Here is a 24,349-nt window from a genome sequence, read left to right on the forward strand (position 1 = left end):
ACCAAATTTATTTTTTAATTATAGTTATATAATTATATTTATTATTTAATATGTTTTACTTTAAATATTATGTTGTAGTTAATTTAAATCATTTTGTTTCACTTGATTTTATGGTTTTTAACTTATATATGTTATGACTTGCTTTGAATATGACTTGTAATATAAAAAAATATTTTTTATTAAATATTTTTTGTATTTTTATTTAAATTTTTAAATAATTATGACACGTCCGGTTCTTTCGACCGATCAGATCAGTTCAATCGATTAAACCAGTAAACCGATAATATGACCGGTTCACTAACCGATCCGGTTCTGAAAACCATGTTTGCATTGACAAATATTATTCTGTCTGAAAGCTTTCTCGTTTCAACGACGTTATTGTAACCGTAAACCCCCATGGCGCCTGCCCGAGTTCGATCTCAAATGTGTCGTAGCGTGTGAAAAGTTCCACCACCAAGAGCCTGGACACCAGCACCACGAAATCCTTGCTGGCACACTGTTTATCGCCGTCGTTGTATGCTCCGTCTCGAGTCCGTTCGACCAAAGCAGGTACTTTAACAGTTTCTCGCCGTCCTCGCCCTTGAATCTATCGGGGACAAACTCCTCAGGTCTTCAGTCGCAAATGGTTGATACCCAAACAACATCTCTCCTTCTTTCACTTCATAAACGGCGTCGTGGCTCTCGATCAGAAGATCTTTCTTCGCTTTCCCGTACTGATACGGAACCGGAGGTTCGATACGTAGAGCTTCGTACACCCCAGATTTCATTAACGGCATCTGTTCCATGGTGGCCATGCTAATGCTTAGTTTCCCATCGTTAGGTTTAATGACTGATCTTATATCATGTGCTAGTTCAGTGTGTAGTTTCCCTCCACCTCTTCCAATCCATTTAACCAAGACGGAGAAGAAGAGTTTCATGCCGTCAAACGCATTAAAGCACGTGGTGAATAACAGATTATGGCAAGCTTCTTCTCTTGAAATACCCATTTTCTCGGCTTCGTCTTGAACGAATCCACACGATTCGTAGAAGAAATCACAAGTCTTTTGCAATCATTTTTAACGAGAAATGCAGGAAGGGGGAAAGTATGGAGTAAAATATCATCAAGGTATTTTGGGAGACCAAGAGAGAGAATTGGACGGAATTGAAATAGTATTCATTTACTAATCAAACTTGGACCGTCAACTCCTAGTTTAGTATCAGTGGGGTTCGAACCAAAGAAAGCCAGATTCAAGAAGTTAAATGCAGCTTGCTTATTAGGTGGGTCAAAGCTGCTTTTGCCTTTCTCAGCCAGTTCTTTCTCCACCGTTTCGAATAACTCAGTATAACAAGATTCAAACTGGGAAAACACTTTGTCTCTGCTAGATTTTAAGAGGAAAAATATGAGTTTTTCGAGGTTGGCATGTTTGGGCTCGGAGGGGTCGAGGTATGCGAGCATCTGATACCCGCCGGTGAAGTGCGCTGAAGGCATGTAACGATGTAAGTGCCGGTTAAAGCGTCTTTGAGTCTTTTTTTTTTTTAAAAAAAACTTTGGAGACATCGAAAAGAACGGGGAAGCTCTTTCCGTCTAGTAGAGCGGTAACCTTAGGGGTGGATGCGATGAAAGGACCGGGCGGCATATTGGTTCGAATCACGGTTGATTGGCATTTCTTGACTTTGGATTTGAAAAAATCGTCTGGACCTTGGTTGTAGAAATAATCAAGACGGTCTCTGATTGCACCAATGAAAGGAAGCCCATAATCCCCCTGGAATTTTATTCAAAGGAAGCTTGGTTTCTCCGGTCTCGGAAACCGTCACAGATGGGTTCTCCGTTAGCAAGCCTGAAATCAGGAGAGCAGTGGCATGTCGAGAAGACGACGTAGTTGATAAAGGGGAAGCAGTAGATGCCATTACGAGGGTTTAAGAATTAGCGAAAATGTAAATGGTTTCTGAAAGCTCAAATGGATTGCATGGGAAAAGCCAACTGTTTATACACTTCATCTTGAGGTGAAAACTATGTTTTATCCTGTATGCACGTTCAAATGGTTTCTCAAATGCTTAAACTAAAGTTTGTTTGATATACTCGATCAACTTGAATTAATTTACTATTTATTTGCTATCGGAGCTAACATCAGAAATAAATTTACATAGGTAAAATATTTATTTTGGTGGCTTCCGACCGGTGAATACGACTCGATGATTATCACTCATACAACAAATACAGATTGGACGCACTAATTTGTTGTTCGTTTTTCTCATGCATTGAGCAGCTGAGAGTCTTTAACGATTCTTAGAACAAAGAAGCTTCAGAACGTCAAATTCAAGTAATGATAAAAGATAAAAAATGTATAATTTTATGCATATATTTCGTTCAAACATAGCTTCACGACGCTGGAATTTTTTAATCTAAAAATTAAGATGTATTTATCTATGATATGAAAAATCTTATTCTTTTAATACCATATTCATACGTGCAGTATAAACAGTATATCTTTCGTTATTTTCCTGCTCATTAAATTATCTAAGATTGTTTTCTATTACTGTTCGCTCGTTTTACAGTACGTTTACGTTCACGCTTTGATAATCATCCAGTGGATTAATTCAATTAATCATTAAATGCTTAGTGGACGATCTGCTCTATGCATGAGAAATAAGCACAGATTACATGTCTTCTTTTCATTCATGTTATCATCGAGCAGATTAATATGTGTTTATTCACGTTTTTCTCATGCATTGAGCAGATTAATTGGATTTTCTCACCTTAAGCATTGCTCAGACAATTGAATTTTAAGTTATGAATGCTTAGTGGATGATCCAATTATGTGTTTTCTCTCAACAAATAAATGAACGTGAGCACGAGGAGGTACATGATACATCCCACCTTCTTTGCAAAGTTTTTAAAAATATGGATTCTATGTATAAATCGGTCCTTGGATTACGTCCCGATTTTTATATTAACTTTTAAAATAATACGTGGCACTGGCAGACAATAGTATGCGACATGTTACCCAGACAAAACTTCACATACTTGATGCATGTATATTTATTTTTTATAAGTGGAATTATAATAACGAAAAAATGATTGAAAAAAACTTTTTACAGACAATTTTGAAGGTAAAATTTTACCTTATTTTCATTTTTTGCCATGGCCGAAGCTTCAGCTTAGGTAGAAGTATGGATGGGCAAAGGTCGGGTTTCGGCCAACTAGACCGGATTCGAAAATTTTACATTCTAACTAGACTCGAACTCAACACGACTTTTTGAGATAAAATTTGAACCCGACTCGGCCTGACCTGAAATAATTTATTTATTACAAATATTATTTTATTCAATAAAAATAGGAATTTAATTGAAAAAATAATATATAAATGGGTATTTTTGTAATTATTCTAAATATATAAGGTAAAATTATATTTTTTTGGGTCGGGTCGAGTCGGATATTTTTCACCCTAAGCCTGAACCTGACAAGACCTGAACACAACCTCTAAAAATCTTGACCCCAACCCAAATTTTTTTTTTTAAAAAAAATCCGACTCGATCGAGTGGGGGTTGAAACCCATCGAGTTCAGGTCGATGTTCATTCCTAGGTAGAAGCTAAAAACTGAACAATAATCCATCATGGTAAGTTAGTTTGAATTTATCTAACACATTGACCTAACTAGAGTACAAGAGTGGAAAATCATTGAAATAGCATCCAATTATTCCACTATGAGATGTTCATTTCTTCATTTTAGCTTGAATTTGTTGATTTGATTATGAAAATATTAAATGATTGTTAACTCATTAGCAGTACGTCCAATTCGAAATCCAAGAAGATATATATGCAAATATGCTCACTTTAATTATCACATGTATAGAAACATCACTACATGGCCATAACCTTCAAAGCTATATTGTACATATATACTAAATTAATACATAAAAATTGAAAGTATGCTCATAAATAAATTGTAAATATATTTTTATAATGTTAACTTTTAAAATTATTAGAAGACAGTTTAAAATAATGTAGAGCTATAGATATAATGGGCATTCCCTATCCCGTCTCAGCGCCATCTGTTATTAAAACTCTTAAAAATAAATAAAATGAATGAAATATTTTATCAAAGCAACCATAATTAAATTGCCAGTGCATATAAATATAAATTGTGATAATTTACACTAAGGAGGATTGAAGGACTTAGAAACTATGCAGAGGGACAAAACTGTGGTAAATGCTTAAAGATGAAGTTGAAATCCGAAGAAAGATTGGACTTTCTAGCTAATGAGTTGCATTATTCAGCAAACTGCTTGAAGAAGGTGAGCTTTGTTCGCTCAACCAATGATCTTGGACTGATACTGGTGAATTATCCTTCATTTTCTCCATCAAGTTCATAAAACCAGCATTACTCATCTGAAGCATAAACAGACCTCTGTTTTCGACTCCGCCCTTCTTACTAACTGCCTTGCTCAGTGGTTGCTCGCTTAGATTCGACGAGGAGGAGCAAGGGGACACCTCCGATGAAGCTTCACAAGTAGTTTCTTCTCCAGGACCCCATCTACTGAGCATTATTTGTTCCAATTCAGTTGCCACTTCCATCATTGTAGGTCTCATGTCCCTGTGAAATGATAAGCACCTAAAAGCCAGCTCTGCCACCTTATGGATTGAACATAACGTCCAAGAATCACTTTTAGGGACTAAAAATGGGTCTATCATCTCATCTAAACGTCCCTTGCTGATCCTATCAGTAGCAACAGCTGCCAAATTAGCTTCGTTTGGGAGCCTAGAGAAGTCCACCACTTTCAGCGCTGTTATCATCTCAATAAGGACTACCCCAAAGCTATAAACGTCGCTTTTGTCTGAAAGATGGAAGTTTTGATGGTATTGAGGGTCAAGGTATCCTGGTGTTCCTTGAGGCGCTGTTGAGATGTGGGAGATTTCGGTTTTTCCGAGTCTAGAAAGACCGAAATCTGCTACTTTGGACCTGAAATTGTAATCTAAGAGAATGTTGCTGGACTTGATGTCCCTATGATATATAGGAGGATCTGTAGCAGTGTGGAGATGAGTGATGGCTCGTGCGGTTTCAGCAGCAATGGTGAGTCGAACTGGCCAGGCAAGTCCGTCTCCTCTCTCTCGTTGTAAATGCTGGCATAATGTTCCATTGGGCATGAACTCATACACAAGTATTTGTTCACCATTTTCCCATGCAGCAACCCAATAGGCGCACCAGATTTGGGTGGCTGACCGATGAAATTAGCTTGATCTCATTCACCACTTGCTCATTGCAATCAGTGCCTCTATGCTTGATCCTTTTAATAGCAACCCATGAATTGTTGTGAAGTTTGCCTGCATACACTGTTCCAAACGCCCCAGTTCCAAGCCTTTGTTTCTCTGAGAAACCATGTGTAGCTTTCTCTATTTCTTTGTATGTGTAAATCGGAATGTTGATGTCTGAAGCTTCAGATAGGAGACTTTTCGTGCTTCGCATCATTTTCGAATTCAATTGCCTCCGCACGAAGCAACAAATTAGAACTGCACAGATCATTAAAGAAGTTCCAGCTGCAATGCCTGAGAAAAATGAACACCAAATGTAGTGCTGCATACATAGATAATAAACTCATCTTCACTGGTTTGAAGCCACCAGCATTAACTATGTTTACATTAAACTGCAATTACCTCCGAAGAAAATAAAGGCTCGAGTCGTTCCTCTGCATTTGCCGGAAATGTATCTGGCAGGGTTGCAATCTGAAGATGCTGTTTAGTTTTACATGTCAACAAAAATACTAATTGTAAGATTGTGTTTTAAGGTAAACTAAAGCAACTCTGCAATTATATGCTTAGATTCAAACTTAGTTTCTATTACTGCAAATCCATTAATCTTCTGTTTTTCATGTATGGAAATTCAGTAAGTTTATTCTTTTTAACACGTCTAGTTGAACGTAGCTCTAAATTCTCAGTGGCCTAAGAAAATATGAAATGTATCTAATTGAAGATATTTAGTGAACCAGAACTGACCTTTTTGGCATCCATCGCCGGCACGAAAGCCATCGCCAATGAACCCTTTTCGGCATCTACAATAGAATCCCGGCCGTCGATTAAACGGTGAAATAACTTCATCACAAATTGCATTTTCAGAACAAAACTTAGAGCACCGTCCTTCAATCCACCACCTTAGCTCAACCACCTGAACCTCCAGGACGCCTGATTCGTTGAAATATTCTGTCGATATGGAGGACAAAAAGGAAATACAGTGAGTTTTGATCACCTTGTTGTAATCAACGAAGCCATGAGATCTATTCTCCGAGTAGCAACTTATGTTGCTGCCACCATTAGAAGAGCAAGAAAGGGCGTCGAAATGAGTATAAACCATCGTCGATGGTATCATGCATGGCGCTGGCACGCTGCAGTTTTGCAGTAGAATTGCGTTTTGAGACGTCGGGGCGTAGTTGGGGCCGTAGAGACGGCGAAGTGCTCGGAGTGAACGATTGCAAGTGGCTTCAATGCTGATTTTTATGCGATCGTTGCTTATGTTTAGGATTGGGAAACCAGCAAGATTAAGCTGCTGATGGTTATTTGAGCTGCAGTTTAGAGGGATTCGGCAGCCGCTAGAGAATCCAAATGGATATGGAACAAGCTTTTCACCACATGATCGGTTACACTTGGTTGATTGAACTATGATGAACGAAGGTATAAAGACTGCTAAGAACAAAAGGATGGGTTCTTTGAGAATCATGATTAGTAAAAGGAAACTAGTAAAACCGAAATAAAGAATTATGTATGCTTAAGAGTGTTTGATCAAAGAAAATGGGATAATTTTCTTGTTGCTGAGATCATTTCTTAGTTGTTGGCTGCTTTGAACAGCATTTTCTTGAGAAAATAGAAAGGAAAGGAAAATCATTCTTCTTTCTCATGTGTACTGCACTTGTCCAAGAAACAAATGACTTTCTAGAGTAATAATAGGAATTTGAAGCTTGTGAGATTGAAATTTGGTGTGATCTTTGACCAACAGTTAAACATATATATTTTGAAGAAATAATTATACTATTCACTATTGAGTAGAGTGAGAAATAATTGCCAACTCTGGTTTTATTTTTTTTTGGTTTCACATTACTCTTTGTCTTGTTGTTCTAAATCCATGAGATAGACATTAGACACAACTTCGAAAACAACTTTCTTTTTCTTTTCTTTTTTTAATGGGAATGACCAAACCATCGTCTAAAAGTTAACCTGGCATGAAACTTGGGATGAGAGCAAAGATGCTTGCTGGGGAGTTTCCTTCCTAGGCATTCACCACCAATTGGGCTTCGATTTGATGACCTATCGAATCTTACTCGGATGACATTATTGGTAATTTTTACCAAAGGGAAACGTTGTCTGTTACTTAACCTTTTACATTTTGCTTTATATTATAATGTTTCTAATATGAATCTCCTTAAAGAAACTTGGTGTATCTTTCCCGGATGTCTTTTGCAAGTCGCGTTTTTCCAATCACTTTTTTATTTATCGAAGTTTTCAAATGAATTTTTTTACGAGAATTTTTTCATTGATCGAAGCCTTTTGGAGATACATATCCTCATATCAACCTCAATCCTTTGACATGATTTTTGATAAGATCATGTGATCTACTAGAATCAAATCTATTATAAGACGACTCTAGTCATCATAACACTATACCTCACATCAATACTAAAAGTCAATATATAAATCATCATACAAGATTGAGATAGAGAGATCATAAACCTCTTCCCTATCCGTGGACCCTACACAACTCACCACTTTTAGTTCTTCACTAACCTTCAAACTATTGTGTATGATTCTCTACCCAAATTAAAAGAGATTGAACCGTTTGTAGTCATTATAACTCGCATTTTTTCATCAACAAAACTGAAAAGGAAAAAAAAGTTAACTTATATAATAAGGTTTAAGGGATCAATTACGGCTACTTTTAACTTTTAAAAAGTAAAGTGCAATACCAGTGTTGCATGCACACCTTGTTAGAAAGCATGCATACCATGTCTGCCATAGTGTTGATCTAATAATGTCCTAAAATCATCACAATATAGTTGATGCAATAAAAATGAAACCCAGAGTAGATCAACCCATACCATCTAACAAATTGGGCGCTATAGTTTTCCAAATATATAATGCACTCAAATGGAATTTTATGAGTTATGTATGTAGGAGCAATTTAGAATATGCATAATTCTTATTGTATAAAGAAATAATGGTGGAATTATAATGTGAATTCCTCCCAATACATAGTCAATATGGGGCCATCCCCTTATATATTGAAAGACCTAAGACTTATCCCGTGACAATGAGAATTGATTTTGACCCATAATTTGTAGTATCATACACGGCAAGCCAATCCACCTTTTTTTGTGTTTTACTTTACTATCATAGATTTCAACACACACACATATATAGATGAATTTACTAATTTAAACAATAATTTATCAAACATGTTAAAAGATCAAAAACATCAAATAATTTAGTTTTTAATATTTTTATAGGAAAACTAGTGAAAATTAAATTGATAAAGAATTTTTTCCAAATGATTAAAATAAAAAAAAATATAGGTTTGCCTTTGTTAAAACTAAGGAAATCTAAGCAGTATGTGAAGATTTTCTCATATTCATCTTATTAGAAAGATAAGCAAAGATCTAAAAACATAACTAATTTCCCTAACATAATTTAACTACTCATCTCAACACTCCCCATCAAGTTGGTGGGTGAAAAACATTTTTACCCCCAAATTGAAACATTGATTGATTGTGTTGTTGTGTCCCCAAAGCCTTCGTCATTATATATGCCACTTGTTCTGTTGTTTAAATATACCCCATTTGCATCAACCCTTCTTGATTTTTCACAGAAATGAAATGTCAATCGATTTCAATATGTTTAGTGCATTCATGAAAATAAGATTAGCAGTAATCTGAAGCACCATCGTACTATGTAAAGTCATTAGTTTCAAATGATTGACTCTTATTTCTGCCAATAATCCTTTCAATCAGACTAACTCACCAACATTGACAACCATTCCCCTATACTCCACCTCTTTGAAGACCTCGTTATGGTATTCTGCTTCTTAGACTTCTAGGATGTCAATGAATCTCCAAGCTTAATGCAGAAACCAGTAACATACCATCTTGTCATTGGATATAACGCCCAATCTGAGTCACAATAGTCACCAATTGTTCTTCATTCAGGATTTAAACATAGCCTTTGTCGTAATCGGTTTTCGTCTGGTTACAAATTTTTACTTGGCGGGAAAAATAATGTGGATAAAAAATGATTTTGATAAAAAAATCTTTTGGGAGTCGCCATCGACCGTTTTGGGTTAGGTAGTTCGAATACCTAAAAATTATCTTTTAAAAGATTTTTTAAGAAAACATTAGTTAAAAGATAAACTGGTTTGCGTTTTAACCAAAAATTCGTTCTTTTAAATAATAAAAGGGATTCGTGGTCGATTACGTTTGAGAAAGAATTAGCACCCCCACAACGCTCAAAATTAGTACTCATTAATTACAATTTGTCTCTATTATTGGAAATTAAAAATTCAAAAAATATATTTAATTCATAATCCTGTTATTTCAAAATAATTTTAAGAAAATATATTATATATATATATATATATATATTTATTTTTATAAATAAGATATTTATTTATTTAGAAATATCAGAAAATAACTTCTAGGTGCTTTAAGACAACCCATTTCTTAATATTAAAAAATAAATATTAATAAAAAATTTATCTAAAATAATTAAAAATATATATATAATTTATAAAAATAAGATATTTATTTATTTAAAAATATCAGAAAATGGACATCTAGTTGCTTTAAGACTGCCCTTTCTTAATATTGAAAAATAAATATTTATTTAAATAAAATTATTTTTCTTAAAAGTAATTTATAAAATTAAATTTATAAATAGGATTAAAATAAATAAATAAATATTATTTATTATATATATATGTTCATAATAATAATAATAATAATAATTAAATATATTGAAAATAAACATATAAAATTGAAATATAATTAAACAGTGACTAAAATAAATAAAATTAAAACTATATATTTAAAATATAAAATCAATAAAACTTGTAAAAAATAAATGAAAATAAAATTAGTGACTAAATTATAACACATCAAAATTAAATATCTAATTAGTAATTTTTTATTTAAACTTACAAGGATTAAACATACTATTTTACCTATTTATTAATTTAGTGACTATAATAAAATTATGTTAAATTATGACATCAAATTAAATTAGATTAAAACATGTTATTCGGGGTTAAAATATTAATTATTATTAAAATTAGAGGACCAAATCTATTATTTTACCTAAAATATCTATTATTTTATGTAAAGGACTAAAATAAATAAAATTCAAAAAAACCGAATTAAGAGAATCTAAAATTTGATTCAGTGACTAAAATGAAAGGATTACAAAACTAATAGACTGCGGACGGAGTTTGACCTTTAATATATTACACACAGGCCCCTCCCCAAAATGACGTCGTTCGGGGAGGGGAATTTAAACCCTAAACTACACAACTTTAAGGCCATTTTTTTATTTTCTTCTTTCACCTTCTCTCTCTAACTGAGAGAGAATGAAAAATTATCTCGCTTCTCTCTAGCTTCCCTCACTGGAGGGAAGCCAGCAACTACACGCCACTGCCGCTGTGATTCCAAAATTCAGATCCCATCGTCCTAAGGCCGAATATGGCCTTTGTTTTCTTTTTAAAAAAACTCCTAATCGGAGCAAATCTACAAATATACCTTCGGTTTTCGAAGGGTTTTGGTGGAGCGTGGAGGCACGTGTGGACTCCGGTGGCGTCGCAGCTTCCTCGATAATGTCTCTAATTTTTTTTCTTAGTATTTGGTGGTATTTTGTGGTTACTCGCTGTTGGTCTCTCGATTTTCTACGCTGTGATTCTCTATCTGTGCTCTGTTGGTCTCTCGATTGCTGGATGATTTTTTTTGTTTGCTCTCTCCGTCTGTGTCCTTTGCTGGCAGGGCATCGGTGGCTTTTATAGCCACCACTGGTGATGGCTTCGGACCGGATAATAGGGAAAAGTTTGGTGAGTCACCAAACTGTAGTGGTGACTCACCGTAGCCCTCAACGTGGACGATCGGCATTGAAGCTTCTGGAGGCCTTGGAGAACGTCGTGGCAGCAGTTGGATCGATGTAGAGCGGTGGCAACAGAGGAAGCAGCCGCGTGTCCCTGGGGTTATGATACCCTAGGGTTTGTTGGTGGAAGACTCTTGACTGTTGGATCTCATCAGATCCAACTGTGGTTGATGGATGGTGGCTGAGAATGAGATATAAACCCTAAATAGGTTTAGGGTATTATTTGGGCCGGTCTGGGTTTGGTTTATAATTTGGGCCTGTAATATAAATTTATTATATTAATAATAATAATAATAAATAAAATAAAATATTTATAATAATATTTATAATAAATAAAACTAATAATAAAAATATAAATAAAAACAAATGGATAAAAAACGAGTATCTTCAGCTGCCCCTTTTTGCGCATTCTTGTGTTTAACAAGAATAGGGCAAATATGGAAAGATAATAAGTTTTTTATCCATTTGACTTCACTTGATTAGGATGGAAATGTTGAACAAGTTTCTTTTTTGGGATTATTTCTTCTCATTATGAACTTTTCCACTAGGATTACAATTTATTTTCTTCTGTGATGTAATCTAGCAAAAAGTTGAAAAAAATCTTCTCATTATAACTTCTTCTTCTTTTTCAGATGAGTTATTCTCATTATGAACTCTTTCTGGAAATGCTGATCTTCAAAAGAGGGGTTGTTAATTTAGCTTCATATGTGATGAATTAAGGCAAGGTTGAACAAGTTCTTCTCATTATGAACTTCTTCTTCAAATGAGTTCTTCTCATTATGAACACTTCTGGAAATGTTGATCTATCTCCTTCTGTGATAGAGTCATGCAAAAGGTTGAACAAGTTCTTCTCATTATGAACTTCTTCTTATTCTTCTTCAGATAAGTTCTTCTCATTATGAACTCTTTCTGGAAAAGTTGATCCGTCGAGTGATGAATTCAAACAAAAGGTTTGAACAAATTCTTCTCATTATGAATTTTTCTTCCTTCTTCAGATAAGTTCTTCTCATTATGAACTCTACCTGGCAATGCTGATCCATCAAGTGATGAATTCGAGCAAAAGGTTGAACAAATTCTTCTCATTATTAATTTCTTCTTCCTTCTTCAGATGAGTTCTTATTATGAACTCTACCTGGCAATGCTGATCCATCAAGTGATGAATTGAGCAAAAGGTTGAACAAGTTCTTCTCATTATGAACTTCTTCTTCCTTCTTAGATGAGTTATTCTCATTATGAACACTACCTTGCATGTTGATCCATTGAGTGATGAATTCGAATCTTTACTAAAATCTTTGAAATTCCTGTGAAATATTCAAATTGATAAAATGAATGAAATGCCCCTATTTTTGCAAATGTCTAAATATGATGCATGAATGTTGAATGTGTTTTTTTACTTCAAAGTGGCCAACTTGGTCTTCCTCCATTTGGTCAAAATATCATTTAAAGATGTCATTTCTGATTTGGAAGGGCAATCTTTATGTATTCTTTGTTTCATTTGCATTAAAGTCTCAGAAGAAATGTTTCATTCAAAAAACTATTTCTGTTGTAGATGAAATGCACATGATAAATCAAATAGATGAAAACTCTGTTCACCCTGACTGGCAATGATAACCCCAGTAACAACGGGAATAAGAATAACATAAGCTGAGCCTCTTTATTCAATGTCATCGAGTAAACGAAAATTGATGTGAAAAACGACTTCGTAGCCCCAACATATGATTGAAACTAACTGCAATGAATCTTAAATATTTCCAATCATCACCGATACACAAAATACAAAATTCAAAGCCGATATTTTGATGAACTGAACCCTGGATCGAACATTTTTCCTAGGGACCATCTTTACCCATGCAACCGTGATGCATCTTAGTAAAGATCACACTGTCATGTAACACATGATTAAGAAGATTGGGTATTTGAAACCATACTTGTTGAGTAAATATTTGTTCAACATCAGGACCTTAATGCAACTGCCTGATGAACGAAGCAATTATGTATAGTTAGCTCCATTGTCATTGTTTCACCATTTTCATTCTTCATTCCTTTCTGTCTTATTGGAAATATTTGCTCAAGTCAATGATCTTTCCATAATATGATATGGATCTTCAGCATACCTCAACATGGGCTAATATAAACGTTCAAATACATCAATATTCTTGATTCTGATTGAAAGGGTCTTTCAGCATGCCCCATCATTTGCTTCTTGTTAATCTGAGCCTTCAAAATGCCCCACATTGATCTGTTTGAAGTAAAATTTAAAATGCCTCAACATTTGCTGATATAGATGTTAAAAGTGTGTCCAACATTACTTCTTACTGAGATGAGCCTCTAAGAATGCCCAAATATTCATATTACTATGAACCTTCTAAATGCCCTATCATTCTATTTCTGTTGAAATGAGCTTTCAAGATGTCCCACATTGATCTGTCTGAATTGGACCTTCAAAATGCCCCCAACCTTCTAAATTGTAAGGCTTACTTTCAATGTTTGTTTGATTTCAATATCATGATCCCCATGAGGTCCAATTTCGACAATGCACTGTTGTTGGTTCTTGTAACTTTATCAGTGCCTCAAATTTTTTTGTCTTGAATACTCTCATTCTGATGTCACTAAACAGCAGTTGTCAAGTAACTTGAGGAATTCTCTTCATGTTGTCACAAACTTATGAAGTAATCAATCATTTTGACGAAAATGTCTGAGATATGTGCCTCTTTTGAATGAGGTGCCCATTTTTTTGGATCTGGGGGATCTAATCGTACAGAGTGGTATAAATCACTTGGTAATTCATTCCAGGCTGACACAGTGAACCTTGTTTTCAGTGAAAGCTATTTCTGGAATATATTTTTTCTTGTAACATGTTGGTTCTGATAACTACTCATCTGATTATGAAGCGATCTTTCATGATGATTTCACAGATATTGATAGTTCTTTTAATACCGAGGAAATCCTGAATTTTGATTCTGATGAGGAGAATAAATTGTTATACTTGACAAAAATGGGGTACTCAGAGGCTGAGGCCTCAATAGCCATGGAGAGATGTGGTCCGGATTCATCAATTGCAAAGTTGAGAGATTTTATATGTGCTGCTGAAATGGCTAAGGCTACTGACACACTTCTTCCGATAGAAGATAGGAAGCCATTATGCAATGACCCCAATTACAAGAAAAGGCAAAACTCGACTATGATTTTTGGAAAAGGAATAAGAAGAGGAAGCTTGAAAAGGAGCTTCTTAATGAAGAGATCATGTTGATCTTTCAAATCCAATGATTGGTTTTGTGGTTCCTACCAAAACAGATCAGATAACTCAAAGAACACTTCCAGAAGATGCTATTGGGCCTCCTTATTTCTACTACGAAAATGTGGCACTTGCTCCAGTTGGTGTTTGGACTGAAATGTCATGATACTTATACGATGTAGAGCTAGAATTTGTAGATTCGAATATTTTTGTGCTAATGCACGAAAAAGGGGTTATATTCATAATCTGCCAATTGAGAACATATTTCCTCTTATTCCGCTTCCAAATGACTCTATGATGGAAATAACTTGTTTGCTTTTCAACAATGATTGCAAATGTTGATAAGACTTACTTTAGATTCCATGCACTTAAAAGTATTAACATAAAGTAATAGCCAGAAATATTTTGTTTGTTTCAAGATTATATTAATCCATTTACAGGATGTTTATGTGAAAAAATAAATTGAATTTCGAACAAAAGAAATTGAATTTCAAAAAGATAATCTTGGAATAAATAATAAATATATAAAAATGTATTCAAAGTCATGGCAAACATAGGAATGATAAAAATTCAAATGACTCAATAAATTATTAGCATAAGTATTTCTAAACTAATCACCTTGATATAATTTAGAGCACTGAGGTAAGCTTATGTCTGTAAGATCTCAAACGTTGCTAGAATGCTTGTAGATGTAAAGTTTCTCCCAAAATATCAAGCTCTTAAGAGGGTTTGATTACCAGATGCCTAATATCAACATGCATTTGAGCAGCCCTTTCAGGTTTTCAACTCAAATCCTTCATTTGGTTGCAAGACGCCCTTTGTGGGTTTTCATCTTGACCCTCTTTTTCTATATATATTTTTTCATCATTTTTCATTTTTTCTTTTTCATTTTTTTTCTTCAAGCATAATATTTATTGACATAATATGAGTTTATTGGGTTTCTCATAACTTTTCCATCCATTTCTGCCAAGAATAATGCTCCTTCGAAAACGACCTTTTTTACAACATAGGGCCCTTCCCAATTAGGCATCTATTTCCCACGGAAATCTTTATGTATAGGCAAGATCTTTTTCAATACTAGATCACCCTCTTGGAATTCTCTTGGATGTACTTTCTTGTTATGAGACTTCATCATCCGTTTCTAATACATCTGTCCATGGCAAATAACTTTCAATCTCATAAGGTTCAATTGATCAAATCGAGCTTGGATCCATTCAGACTCATCCAATTTTACCTCTTTCAAGATTCGAAGTGATGGGATCTCAACTTCAATTGGTAAGACTGCTTTCATTCCATAGACTAAAGAAAAAGGCGTTGCCCAGTAGATGTTCGCATAGTAGTTCGATATGCATATAAAGCAAAAGGTAACTTCTCATGCCAATCTTTGTAAGTTTCAGTAGTCTTTGTAATGATTCTCTTGATGTTCTTATTTACTGCTTCAACTGCCCCATTCATCTTTGGATGATACGCCACTGAGTTTGCATGCTTGATCTTAAACTGTGCAAAAAGTTCAGTCATCATTTTGTTGTTCAAGTTCAGAGCATTATCTATAATGATTCTCTCTGGTAGCCCATACCGACAGATTATTTCTTTCTTTATAAATTTGCAAATTGTAGACCTCTTAATATTGGCATATGAAGCAACTTCAACCCACTTGGTAAAATAGTTAATTACCACTAGGATGAAACAATGTCCATTTGATGCTTTTGGTATGATTGCCCCAATGACGTCTATTCCTCACATAGAAAATGGCCAAGGTGCTGTCATTACATTTAAAGGCAATGAAGGTACATGAATCTTATCTGCATATACCTGGCATATATGACATCTTCTTGCAAAATCAATGCAATCTATGTGCATGGTAGCCCAATAATATCCATATCTCATTATTTTTTTAGCCATGGAAAGACCATTTGCATGTGTAGCACATATCCCACTATGTACTTCCTCAATGATGCTTCTGGCTTCGTTAGTATTTACACATCTCAATAGTATTTGATCATTGCTTCTTCTATACAAAGTCTCACCATCAAGTAAGCATCCAGCAACCATTCTTCTCAATGTTCTTTTATCAATCTGCAGTTTGCGGATAACTTTGATACTTAATATATTGCAAGATATCATAATACCATGGCTTGCCATTTGCCTCTTCTTCTACACTGTAGCAATGTGCAGGAATTTCATATGCTTGCATTTTAATTGGCATCATATCGACTTTTTTTTGTTGCTTGAAACATAGAAGCTAATGTAGCCAAAGCATCTGCCATCTGATTTTCCTCTCTAGGGAGATAATTGAAGGTGAATTTCTCAAATTCTTTCACTAATTCGAGGGTAAAATTTCGTATTCCAGTAATTTGGGATCTTTTTTTTCCCATTCTCCTCGTAATTGATACACCACTAATGATGAATCTCTGTATATCTTGAGAAATTTAATTTTCCTTTCTATGGCTGCCTTCAATCTCATGACACAAGCTTCATATTCCACCATGTTATTAGTGCAAAAGAACTCCAGTTTGCTTGTAAAAGGATAATAAATATTTTCTGGAGAAATTAACACTGCCCTAATTCCTCGTCCCAAGGCGTTGGATGCTCCATCAAAATAAAGCTTCCAATATTCATCATTTGTTCTGACTTCTTCATTCATGGATATGCACAACAAATCTTCATATGGAAAATTAAAACTCAGAGACTGATAATCATGTGATACACGACTGTCTAGAAAATTAGCTATGACACTTCCTTTTATCGCTTTTTGGTTAACATATACAATATCAAACTCAGATAATAACATCTGCCATCTAGCCATTTTGCCTGTCAAATCTGGTGATTCCATTAAGAACTTTAAAGGATCAAGTCTAGATATCAGCCAAGTGGTATGATATAACATGTATTGTCTGAGTCTTCGAGTAACCTACACCAAGGCACAACATAATTTTTGTATTGATGGGTATCAAATTTCACAATCAGTGAATTTCTTACTTAGATAATAAATGGATTTCTCTTTTCTTCTAGATTCATCATGATGTCCTAGTACACATCCCATCGAATTTTCAAAGACTATCAAGTAGAGAATTAACAGTGTATCAGGCACTGGTGATACTAAAATGAGGGCATTGGATAAATATTTCTTAATAATATCCAAAGTTTCTTGAATTCATTGTTCCAGACTTCAGGATTGTTCTTTGAAGTAACTTGAACATTCGAAGTAACTTGAACACTGGATCACATTTTCTAGTTAATTGAGAAATGAACCGAGATATATAATTTAATCTCCCTAAAAAGCCTCAACTTCTTTTTTTGTGTTAGGTGGTGGAAGATCTTGAATTTCTTTTACTTTGTTTGGATCAATCTCGATTCCTTTTTGACTGATTATAAACCCCAAAAGCTTCCCTGATATTACCCCAAAAGTGCATTTAGCGGGGTTGAGCTTTAATTGATATTTTCTCAACCTTTGGAAAAACTTTCTCAGATTTTGAATATGTTCTTCGGTTCGGGACTTAGCAATCATGTCATCCACATATACTTCAATCTCTTTATGCATCATGTCATGAAACAGAGTTATCGTTGTTCTCTGATATGTTGCCCCTGTATTTTTCAATCCAAATGGCATTACTTTGTAAAAGAAAGTGCCCCATATGGTTACAAATGTTGTTTTTTTCCATGTCCTCAAGGTTCATTTTTATCTGATTATACCCTGAAAAGCCATCCATGAATAAAAACCATGCATGTCCTGCAGTATTGTCCACCAATGTGTCTATGTGAGGTAACAAAAGCTATCTTTCGGACTAGCTTTGTTAAGATCTCTATAATCGACACACATTCAAACTTTCCCATTTTTCTTTTGTACTGGAACTATGTTGGCTACCCATTATGGATATTTGACTGCCTGTAGGAAACTTGCATTGATCTGCTTCATCACTTCTTTTTTAATTTACAACAACATTTCTAGCCCCATTCGTCTGAGCTTTTGTTGAAAAGGTTTATATTCTGGACTGATCGGAAGTTTATGGACCACTATATCTGTATTCAAACCAGGCATATATTGATAAGACCAGGCGAAGATATCTTTGAATTCTTGGAGGAGATCTATCAATTCTAGTTTTATCTGGGCTGACAAAGTAGTGCCAATTTTCACTTCTTTCATTCTTCATTAGTTCCCAGATTTACAGTCTCAATCTCTTCTTTGTGAGGTAATATTTGTTTATCTTCATTTTCTACTAATCTTAACAATTCGATAGGAACATCACATTCTACTTCATCCTCACACTCATTGATTTCCTCCAAACATATGGGCCGCTCTAAATTTATCTCATGATTAGATTTAAGAATAATCATGCTATTAACATTGTGACACCTGCAAATTTAAATCGGACATATTTCCGAAAAGATATAGTAAATTTATGAAATAAATATAAAGAATGAGAAATTTTAAAAAATGTAAGGTATAAAGAATGATTGCCATTTGAGAATTTTAAGAAAACTTCTTATATTTGATATTAAGTGAACTTAACATAATTTCCCTTACAAGATAACAAAAACTTTTTATATTCTTGGGCTAAAGCATAAAAGATTAGTTCTGAGTATTACTATTGGTTAATACTAAAAACTACAGGGAGACCTTCAGCAGTCCAATTGTTTAGCGTTTCACCAGGAAGGTAAGGGCGAATTCCAGTCAAGTATTTGCCAGTCTTGTGGTCATCTGTGATCATGTTGATAAATAATCCTCCCATAGCTTCTTCAATTATGTTTTGATCTTTTGTCAACTTTTCTTCTTTAAGAGCATCAACAAGCTGTTGTTCCACATTAACTACTCCTCCGGATTTGAATGTGGACTTCAGATGAGGGAAAGACATGCGTTCCCAGGGAATTTCTTCGCCCTTCAATCTTTTCCTTCTGTCTTCACCTCTTCTTTTCATCTATTTGTTTCTTTGCTGAAAATTAGGCTTAAATCTGAGCCCAAAACGATCTTTCTTCATCTTTATACTTACAGGAACTGAACTTCCCTAAAGATTCTTTCCTAGACCTTTCCCAGTTTTAGCTCCAATGCCTAAAGTCTGTCGTACAGTCATTTTGGTGCAATCGGACAATCTGGGATGTGGAATTTTTCTTTCTTCAACAATAAAGGTTGCATTGACAAATTCCAAAGCTTAGAAAGTGCACTCGAGAGCATTATCATTGGTTTCAATATACGAAGCATCACTTGTCACAGACACAATGATTTCTTCCTCAGCTCCTACACATATCAGTTGATTATCAACAACGAATTTCAGTTTCTGATACAACGACGAAGGAACAACTCCTGCAGAATGAATCCATGGCCTCCCTAATAAACAATTATATGTAGGGTGGATATCCATTACCACAAAATCAATATTGTACACGACTGGTCCTATCAATAATGGTATTTCCATTCTTCCCATTACTTCCTTTTGAGTGCCATCAAAAGCTCGCACTATATTATGATAGCTCTTCATGTGTGATTTATTTACTGGCATCCTTTGCAATGTAACCAAAGGCATCAAGTTAAGAGCAGATCCATTATCTATCAGTACTCCTGGCAATACATGGCCATGACAATGTGTGGTAATATTCAAAGCTTTCACTGATCCCATTCCACCTTCAGGTATTTCACCATCAGTAAATGTTATATAATTATCAGTAACTATGTGCCCCATAATCCTGTCAAGCTTGTTGAGGGATATATCTTCAGGGATAAACGTTTGATTAAGCATTTTCATCAAGGCATTTTTGTGTGCTTCTAAATTCATCAACAGATCAAGAATTGAAATTCGCGCTTGCTGTTTATGTAGTTGTTCAACCACACTATATTCGTTATGTTTCAGAAATTTCAAGAATTCTTGTGCTTGCTTTTCTGTTACTGCTCATTGACTGTTGGCGGGGATTCATCATCAAATACCTTTTAGGGTATCACTGTAGTTTTTCCCTTTGCCTTTGCTTGTTCTGATGCATTTGATGTCTCGGGAGAATAACACCTCCCACTTCTTGTAAAGAATCCGACTTCACTTACTGTTTCATATATCGAATCCAGTCTCTATACTTTCTCTTCTGTGTTTTCCAGAGAAACAAATCCTCTTACCATTGAAACATTTGTAGTATAATTCCAAGGTACCCTGCGGGTATCCTTATATAGAAATGGTAACGGAGTTGTGATAACCACTTTCGATTTTATTGGTGCAGGATTCACTGTAGATGATTTCACAGTGATGGTTACGGGATCACTTATTCTCTTCTTAGGTTTAGAATCTTCTGATGCGTAAAAGTCATCTTCTCTTTTTCCTGGTTCTTCTTCAAAGAACTCTATCTCTTTGTCATTCATCAATTTTTGCACCAATCCCCTAAATTCTATGCATAGTTGAATTCCATGTCCCTTTTCTTGATGATATTCACAATAATTTTCGCCTTCATTAAGTTTTGGCTTGAACTGTTTTTGAATCATACCAGATAGGGATAGTTGTTGAAATACCCAACCAAAAGGAGATTTAATTTCAGAAACATCGGTTTTGGCTTTCTTCCTATTCTCTTCTTAGATTGCGTTCACACTTTTATCTCCATGATTTGGTAATGGGTGATTTGTCGTAGCTAGTGAATTGAATTCCAGTTTCCCAGTATTAATCAAATTTTAGACCACCATTTTGAATGCCAAACAGTTTTCAATAGAGTGACCCGTAATTCCGTCATGATAAACACAATATGCTTTGACATCATACCATGGAGGGAACGGTTGTTGCATGGGGATCAAAGGATAGGGCCATATGACATATGCCTTTAACAGCGAATCATAGATCTCAGCATATGGTACTGGTAAGGGTGTAAAGGAAATCCTTTCATTTTCCCTGTGAGATCCTCTAGATTCCGTTCGATTAGTGTTTGTTTCCTCCTTCTTAACCCTTAGCTGGGTTAACGTAACACTTTTTGAGGTATCCTTATTGTAGGCGTTCGCATTGTTAACTTCATTCTCCTTTTTTCGGTACATGGGCCTTTTGGAACTAGACTCACTTGATTTCATTTTGCCACTTTTCATGACATTCTCAATGAGTTCTCCAGAAATGACCAGATCTGTAAAATTTCTGGTTGCGTTCCCCATTAAATGGCTTAAGTATGTGGCTTTTAAAGTGTGGACGAACATCACTGTGGCTTCTTTCTCTGATAAAGGTGGTTGGACTTGGGCTACTGTGTCACGCCATCTTTGAGCGTACTGTCTGAATGTTTCGTTGTTCTTTTTCTCCAGATTTTGGAGAGTCCATCTATAGGGACCATATCTGTAACATGGCAGTACTGCTCTAGGAATGCTTTTGCTAGATCTTTCCATGATCTAATGTTGGATTTGTTCAGTTGGGTATACCACTTTAAAGCTGGTCCTGCCAAACTATCTTGAAAGCAATGAATTAACAATTTCTCATCTTTCACATGTCCTGCCATTCTGCGACAAAACATGATTATATGGGATGAAGGGCATGTAGTACCATCATATATTTCAAATTCAGGAACTTTGAACTTGATGGGGAGGATTAGGTCTGGGACCAAACTCAATTCGTTGACGTCAAACCATAGAACGATTCAGTTACTTCTACGATTTTATTCTTTCTTCTAAGCTCTTGATCTGTCTAGTCAATTCTTCATTGGCTTTTTCTTTCTCATTCAACTCATTCAAGTCTGGAATCAGATGCTCAGCATTAAATTCCCCTATCTTCACATCTGATATAAGCGGATTTTTGCTTGAAGAAGCGGGATCCACTTGTTGACTTTCATTAGGTTTGGTCTCTTGAAGTGCCGATGTGAGAGCATGGATTTGAACAGGTGTGATACCAGAATGATAAACTAGTTTCGGTGGGAAACCTAAAGGATACAAAGGTTCCTGGTTGAAAGGTACAGGGTTTTCATGAATTTTCCAATGGTAGCTTGCTTCTTGAGCATATCTTCTATTTTCTGCATCATACTGTCTTGTGAATTTGCAATGCTTGCTTCAATTTTTTCTAACTTCATTCTCATTTCTGCTTGTTCTTTATTATGATGTTCCTCAAGACGTTGTATTTTATCCTCCATTTTCTTAGTTATTTTTCTAGTACCATAGTGATGTTGAATTTCTTGTTTGGCCAGGGTAACTGCGATTGAAAATATTTTTGATATTATTTTTAGAATTTTATTTATTGAATGTTTATCTTAATAAAAATTATACATAAAGAAAATAATGCAATGAATAATGAATGTATGCAAAAGGTATTGATCCCAAAAAGTTAACTGTCATAAATAACTTCCATCGACATACAAAAGTTTCTATAATAGTTCATAACTACAGATACGACATAGCTTTCCTATTAAGCTCTATGATTTCCTTCATCAGCCATGACATCTTATTTTCATACTTAGAAACTGGATCGACGTGATGTTCAATAATCTTTGCTTCAACAGTTAACTCCCCGATATATCTGGCAACTTCGCTCATTTGTACCATGGCCTCGAATACCATACTGCCTCTTTCTTCACTTCTTTCTTCAAAGAAGTCAGTAGATTTTTGCCATTGTTCATTAGTTCCCTCGAGAGTCTGCATTAATTCAGTGATTCTAACTTGACAACTGTGCAGAGTTTTTTCAAGATCTTGGATTCGTCTTCGTAGTGAAGCGTTCTCCTCATAACTCTCTTTATGATCACTAGGTCCTAGACGAACCTTCTCTTGGAATAATGATTCTTCAAGTTGCAAGATATAAGTATTAAACTCTGATTAAGCTTCTGGATTTCCACATTTTGTTTCTACATCGTTACATCCAATTGTTGGCCACCTCTTGCTCCACTTCGAGTATGGTACTGAAGTTCTTTCTCTCCAAATCCCATCTTTCCTTTTCAACATCGAATTCTTCAATCCTTTGGCCCCTAACTTCAAGTTCGGCAATCATATTGTTCATTTCAGCTTCAAATCCTTTGAACATGGTATTTTTCTCATCCTAAAATCTTTCAAGCATGCCATTCTTCATATCTTCTAATTCTTTGGATCGATCCCTTTCTTTATGCATTTCATTCATAATCTCGCGACTTTTAGTTTTTTGTTTTATAATTCGTTCCCTTTTGTAAACCTCAAGATCTTCCATTTTCTATTTTCCTTTCTCAAGGCTTTTGAGTAAACGACTATTTTTTCCTTTCAACTCGGCATTTTTCCATGTTCAATTCTTTGGTCATCTGTGTTGTTGCTCTGCTCGATCCTGATGCTCTCCGAGATTTGGGTAGCTCATGGTAATTATTTTTTAATGTTCTGAACTCACCATCTACTTTTTCTTTGTTTTCCCTCAGCATTGCACATCGTGCTGAGTGAAAGTCAATGTTGACGCCCAGCATAGCTTTATCTCGTCGCATTTGTTCTAACTGTTTCGACCAATCTTCTCTTTCCGCTTCAAAATGCTCTTAGAATTTTAATCTCTGATGGAACTACACGAATGCGATCTTCCATAGAGATATCCTCATTTTGATCTGGTTGAGGAATATTTCATTTTTCCTGACAGATCTCCATTCTTCATAATTAGGAGTTAACATTACTTTTGTTCTTTAGCTCGAATACAGAAAGTTGTTTTCCAAGCTTTAACGGATTCCATGATGTTTTTTTGTAATTTTTGCTATAAAATGCAAACTCATACAAATTTAATCCAGCAGTAACGGGAACAAATTGACGACCCTCGTAATGCCTTATAACCAGAAGTGGTTCATATTCGATTCCTCCCCACAAACCAAGTAGCATCACCCAGTTGTAGTCACCACATTTGTAAAAGAACTCCCTTTGAATTTGCCACAGGGCATGCTAAACGATGTCGTGGCTTTGCAGATTTCGAAAGGCATTTATCCACATATCTTTCGTGACTTCTTTCGACCATTCTTGCTCCAGAAACTCTTTCAAAGGTGAGTAGTCCGTAATAAAGTGACAGTAAGAGACCTTTTTGTCCTCCAAAAATGGCTACGGATCCAGACATATAATAATTGTGCACATCCGAAAAATCGTCCACCTCCCAGCC

At 35.1% G+C, this 24,349-nt stretch overlaps 2 pseudogenes; both read right to left on the bottom strand.

Moving 5' to 3' along the window:
- Positions 1-340: 340 nt before the first annotated feature.
- LOC120205952 lies at positions 341-1,887 on the bottom strand (annotated as a pseudogene).
- Positions 1,888-4,191: 2,304 nt separating this feature from the next.
- Positions 4,192-6,965, bottom strand: LOC120206083 (annotated as a pseudogene).
- Positions 6,966-24,349: the final 17,384 nt, after the last annotated feature.

Source organism: Hibiscus syriacus, unplaced genomic scaffold (genome assembly GCF_006381635.1).
Source record: "Hibiscus syriacus cultivar Baekdansim isolate YM2019G1 unplaced genomic scaffold, ASM638163v2 tig00000453_pilon, whole genome shotgun sequence".
Classification (NCBI taxonomy): Eukaryota; Viridiplantae; Streptophyta; class Magnoliopsida; order Malvales; family Malvaceae; genus Hibiscus; species Hibiscus syriacus.